This window comes from Hemiscyllium ocellatum, chromosome 33 (genome assembly GCF_020745735.1).
Source record: "Hemiscyllium ocellatum isolate sHemOce1 chromosome 33, sHemOce1.pat.X.cur, whole genome shotgun sequence".
Taxonomy (NCBI): domain Eukaryota; kingdom Metazoa; phylum Chordata; class Chondrichthyes; order Orectolobiformes; family Hemiscylliidae; genus Hemiscyllium; species Hemiscyllium ocellatum.
This window is the reverse complement of record NC_083433.1, coordinates 23,118,977-23,124,976: the sequence shown is the minus strand read 5'-3', so window position 1 is coordinate 23,124,976 and position 6,000 is coordinate 23,118,977. Positions and strand designations below refer to the sequence as shown.

Sequence of the window (6,000 nt, the reverse complement as noted above, 5' to 3'; positions counted from 1 at the left end):
TTAAAAGGCATGTGGATAGGTATATAAATAGAAATGCTTTGGAGGAATATGGGGCGGATGCTGGCATATTGGACTAGATTGGGTTGAGATATCTGGTCGGTATGGACGATTTGGACCGAAAAGTCTGTTTCCGTGCTGTACATCTCTATAACTCAATGACCACTTCCTCCCTGTTTGACAGGTACACGCAAGGGCACACGGGAGCTGTTCCTTTAATAAGCTCCACATTTCAGTTGTGACCATCCCCTGCAGTTTCCTTCCGCATCCGATGCATCCTAAATCTTGCCTAATCACATTATAATTGCCTTTTCCCCAGCAATAATTCTTGCCCTGCAGTCTCTACCTATCCCTTTCCATCACTAAAGTAAACATAACCGAATTGTGTCACTATCACCAAAGTGTTCACCTACCTCCAAATCTAACACATGGCCAGGTTCATTACCCCGTATCAAATCCAATGTGGCTTCACCCTATGTTGGCTTATCTACTGTGTCAGGAAACCCTCCTGCACACATTGGACAAAAACTGATTCATCTAAAGTACTCCAACTATAGTATTTCCAGTCAATATTTGGAAAGTTAATACCTCCCTTAACAACTACCCTGTTACTCTTGCTCCTATCCAGAATTATCTTTGCTATCCTTTCCCTTACTTCTCTGGAATTATTTGTAGGCCTATCGAAAACTCCAACAGGATGATCTCTCCCTTCCTGTTTCTAACCTCAACCTTTTTCTCTCAACACCCTCCCTCTCCTGAGTGATCTAAAGTTCATCCCAGCTCCAGTTCCCTTAACGTGGTTTTTGAGGAGCTGGAGTTGGATGCACTTCCTGCACATGAAGTCAGCAGAGACATTAGAGACCCCTACCTCCCACATTCTGCAGGAGGAACATTCAACCGCCCTAACCGCCATTCCTTCTATTCTAAATTCCCAAAGAGACTGTAGAAAAATAAAGATTAAAAAAAATTAGTTACCTTACCAATCTGGCACACAGAACCTTTTTTTGGTTAGAGGAGAAGCATGGATGGGAGACACTTCCTGAGTAGTGTTTTGGGTAAAGTAACCACCCAAATACATTACCTTACTTACCCAGCCATTCCATGTCCACTCCTGTTCAGTGTGCGCCCTGCCTATTCACAAGGTAAGTATTTAAATCAGTGATACATCTTCCCGTCAGCTCCCGGTTGACACTCCTGCTGTTCCTGCTGCTGAAACAAAAGTGGTGGGTATCTTTCTGTGCTATACATCTCTATGACTCTATGTATGTTATTGAATATCTGTCTGGAATTGGAGTGAAGGCAAGTTAGAAGTAAACAATGTAATGTGATAGAGCTAGGGATAAACATTGGTGGCCAGGTGAGAGATGAGAGGGAGCCACTGATGGCCATATTTTCCTCAAACAACAGTATCAGACGAAGCTTGCAGCGTTGATAGCTCCTCTCTTTGCAATAATGTGTCATCCTTCCACTAAAGCAAGTGAACAAAAGTGAAGTGATGAGAATGAGATTGAATATAGCAAAAGGGAAAAATTATTACACAGAACCCTGTGAGACCTCACTTGAAGTACTGTGAGCAGCTTGAGACCACCTTAGGGAGGGTATTTTGGCGTTGGAGTATGTACAGTGAAAGTTTACAGGAATGATGCCTGGACTTCAGGAGCCAGTCTATGAGGAGATATAATGCAAATTTGGCCTAACTTCTCTAGGACTTTTAGAAAATAAGGAGTGATCTCATTAAAGTCTTCAAGATATTAATAGAAAAGAAAGGGTAGATAAAGATAAACCATCTCCACTGGTTGGGGATTCTAGAACTAGGGAACGTAGTTTGGAATTTAGGGCCAGATCATTTAGGAAAGATGTTAGAAATCACTTTATGCACACAAAGGATGGTAGATGTTTGGAACAATCTTCCATAAACAGCAGTGAATGCTGGATCAGTTGTTAATTTTAAGCAAAGATATCAAGGGATATGGACCAAAGGCAGGTATATGGAATTAGACCAAAGTCAACCATGATCTCATTGACCGGTGAAAGAGATCTAAATGGCCTACTCCTGTTCTTCTGTCCTATGTAATTCTGTGACTTTTGTGTGCAGTGACAGAATAGAGTAGTTAATGAGATATTAAACATCTTGCTTACAGCATGCACTTCCTGAACAAATCTTTGTGCTTTTTTGCTTTTTACCCAGCTCTATCATCAAGGAAGGTTATGTTGTGTAATTTTGTTTCATGATGGGCATTATAGAACAAAGCATAACATTCTTAAAATAACGGTTTGACTATTTAGGACTGAAATGAGAAATTTCTTCATTCAAAATTAGTGAACTTTTTGAATTCTCCACTGCAGAGAACTGTGGAAACTCAGTCATTGAATACTTTACAAGTCAGATAATGACAGATATTTTAATATTAATAGAGTTAAGGGATATGGAGATCGTGTGGAAAGATACAGCCAAGGAAGAAGATCTTATTGAATGATGGAGCATGTTTTGGGGTCAAGTGGTCAAACTCTTATTTCTTATGTTCTTGTCCCCTGCTCTGAGATATCAACATATCTTTTAATGTCTCCACTATACAGTTTAGAATCAAGATGAATGTGTACCATGGGCTTCATGAAAATTAGCATGTTGCAGGATGTGTGTTTAATACTATCAGTATTATTTGGTTTTGTAAATTCACCACTGTTTTTCTTAGTGATTTATTTGGTTTTGACAGTGAGATGTGCACTAGGAAAAGTCAGGTTTGGTTTGCCTGTGTTTAGTTAATTTCAACCACTCTACAGTATGATCATTACAGGTAGCTTTAAGATCCTACCTTTGAGAACTGAAAAGCCAACATGGATCCTATATCTGATTGGTTTCCCAGTAAAGATGGAAAATGTATAGTGTGGGAATTGGTGTCTCTTGATGCTCACTCTTCCAACTGACTTACCCCTTCCTTGAGGAAGGATCAAATTACATTGGAAGTAGTTCGCAGAAGCTTCATTAGAGTAATTCCAGAGGTAAAAGTTTTGTGTTATGCGAAGTAATTGAGCAGTTTAGGCCTATACTTGTTCAGGTTTAGAAGAATGAGAGATGATTTTAATTAAGTTATATAAGACGTTAAAGGAGATTGGCAAAGTAGACAAAGACATAGTTAATCCTTGTGGGCAATCTAGAATGAGAGATCATAGTTATAGAGTCATAGAGATTTACAGCATGGAAACAGACTCTTCAATCCAACTCATCCATGCCAACCAGATATCCTAACGTAATAATCTAGTCCCATTTGCTAGTACTTGGTCCGTACCCTTTAAACCCTTCTTATTCGCAAACCCATCCAGATGGCTTTTAAATGCTATAATTGTACCAGCCTCCACCACTTCCTCTGACAACTCATGCCATACATGCATCACCCTCTACATGAAAAGGTTGCCCCTTAGGTCCCTTCTATATCTTGCCCCTCTCACCCTAAACCTATGCCCTCTAGGCCTGGACTCCCCGACCCTAGGGAAAAGATTTTGTCTATTTATCCTATACATGCCCCTCACGGTTTGTATCACCCTGTGGGTGGCATGGTGGCTCAGTGGTTAGCACTGCTGCCTCACAGCGCCAGGGACCCAGGTTCAGTTCCCGCTTCAGGCAACTGTCTGTGTAGAGTTTGCACATTCTCCCCATGTCTGCGTTGGTTTCCTCCCACAGTCCAAAGATGTGCAGGTTAGGTGAATTGGCATGCTAAATTGGCCGTGATGTTAGGTGCATTAGTTAGGGGTAAATGTGGGAGAGTGGATCTGGATGGGTTGCTCTTCGGAGGGTCAGTGTGGACCTGTTGTGCCGAAGGGCCTGTTTCCACACTCGGGAATCTAATCTCTATCAGGTCACCCCTCAGCCTCCAATGCTCCATGGAAAACAGCCCCAGCCTATTCAGCCTCTCCCTGTAGCTCAAACCTTCCAACACCCTTGTAAATCTTTTCTGAATCCTTCAAAGTTTCACAACATCCTTCCAATAGGAAGGAGACCAGAATTGCACATAATATTCCAAAAGTGGCCTAACCAATGCCCTGTACAGCTGCAACATGACCTCCCAACTCCTGTACTCAATACTCTGACCAATAAAGGCAAGCATACCAAAAGCCTCCTTCACTATCCTATCTACCTGCAAGTCTACTTTCAAGGAGCTATGAACCTGCACTCCAAGATCTCTTTGTTCAGCAACACTCCCCAATACCTTACCATGAAGTGTATAAATCTTGCTAAGATTTGCTTTTCCAAAATGCAGCATCTCACATTTATCTAAATTAAATTCCATCTGCCACTCCTCAGCCCATTGGCCCATCTGATCAACACCTTGTTGTATTCTGAGGTAACCTTCTTCACTATCTACTACACTGCCAATTTTGGTGTCATCTGCAAACTACCAACTATACCTCCTATGTTCACATCAACTCATTTATATAAATGACAAAAAGCAGTGGACCCAGCACTGATCCTTGTGGCACATCACTGGTCACAGGGTTCCAGTCTGAAAAGCGACCCTCCATCACCAGTCTCTGTCTTCTACCTTTGAAACAGTTCTGTATCCACATGGCTAGTTCTCCCTGTATTTCATGAAATCTAAACTTGCTAACCAGTCTCTCATAGGGAACCATGTTGAACGCCTTATTGAAGTCCCTATACATCACATCTGCTGTTCTGCCCTCATCAATCCTCTTTGTTACTTCTCTAAAAAACTCAATCAAGTTTGTGAGACATGATTTCCCACGCACAAAGCCATGTTGACCATCCCTAATCAGTTCTAGTCTAAGGAGTGGCAGATTTAATACAGAGATGAGGAGGAATTACTTCTCTCAAAGGATGGCCCATTTGTGGAGAGTGTGTGGGATGCCAGGACACTGAATAAGTTTAAAGGAAAAACAGGCATAATTTTAATTAGTGACAGGTTGAAGTATCATGGGGAGCGAGCTAGAAAATGGAGTTGAGGCCAAGATGAGATCAACCATGATTGTATTTCGTGGAATAGCAATTTCAAGGGGCCGAATTGACTAGTTCTTATGTTCTTATAAAGAAATTGGCTTTCTTGGCAGAGTTTGACCCATGTCACTGTGACCATATCCCAGCATGATACTGATACTAGAGAAGATCTAAAAGCACAAACGTACAAAACATTAATATCACACTCAATATGCATACCATTTTACCAAAACATCATCCATGATTTCACATTGAAGGAAACTAGAAAATTTAGCTTCATGTTTTCACCAGATCTATCTCTGTGGGTTGCCAAAAGAAAAATCTAATTTAATAAACATAACCAGATGCATTGCATTTAGAATGATCCTAATTGGTTGTACTCGCCTTGCGGAGACGAAGGTAATTGTTTATTATTAAAACCAAACTTCCTCTGAAACATGCTTGTTCATTGATTTAGTCAGTGTTTAGTATGTGACCTCCCACGTAATTCTACACTTTTTGTGATAAGCTTGCAGGCTTCCTGCCTCAACCCCCTCTGCTTCACTGAAAGCAGGAAACTACAGTGACGCTGTGCTTCAACCGAGGACTGTGCTGCTCACCTGTCAGGATCCACATTTCAAGCTGGTCTGTTGGAAGTAACTCTGAATGGCAGAATTTGGTAGGTTCTCCACGATGGAGTCTTTTCTTCTGTTTTATTTTTGTTTAAAGTTAACATTAGCTTTAATATCGGAGCATGATAGCTGTTTCAGCACAATAGCAAACACTCAACACTAAATTTAAAATGTGCAGTGCCATACTGATTCAGAGGCTGTCAGTTCTATAGACACAGTAAGATATTCAGGGTATGTGAATGTGCAGGGTGTTAACAAGAGAGTGGCTTCTCTGTTTTGTTTTTGAAAAGCAGTAATATAATATGCATTGTATAATTATTACTATATGTCGGAGGATACAAACAGATTTTCCTATCACTTTCCTACACATGCGCCTAATTATCAGGTAGACCATGATTAATATATGGATGTACATGAAATCCTTTGTACTATTGCTCATCAATT

The 6,000-nt window shown here is 40.8% G+C and overlaps 1 protein-coding gene across 3 annotated transcripts in view; it reads left to right on the top strand.

Annotated features, from left to right (window-relative positions):
- Positions 1-5,531: 5,531 nt before the first annotated feature.
- The window catches only part of LOC132831237 (ankyrin repeat and fibronectin type-III domain-containing protein 1-like), a 125,111-nt gene continuing 124,642 nt past the window's right edge, over positions 5,532-6,000 (top strand). For all 3 annotated transcript variants that reach the window (XM_060849246.1, XM_060849249.1, XM_060849247.1), the window contains exon 1: positions 5,532-5,603. The gene's annotated coding sequence lies outside the window, so the exon portion shown is untranslated. The remainder of the gene's footprint in view (positions 5,604-6,000) is intronic.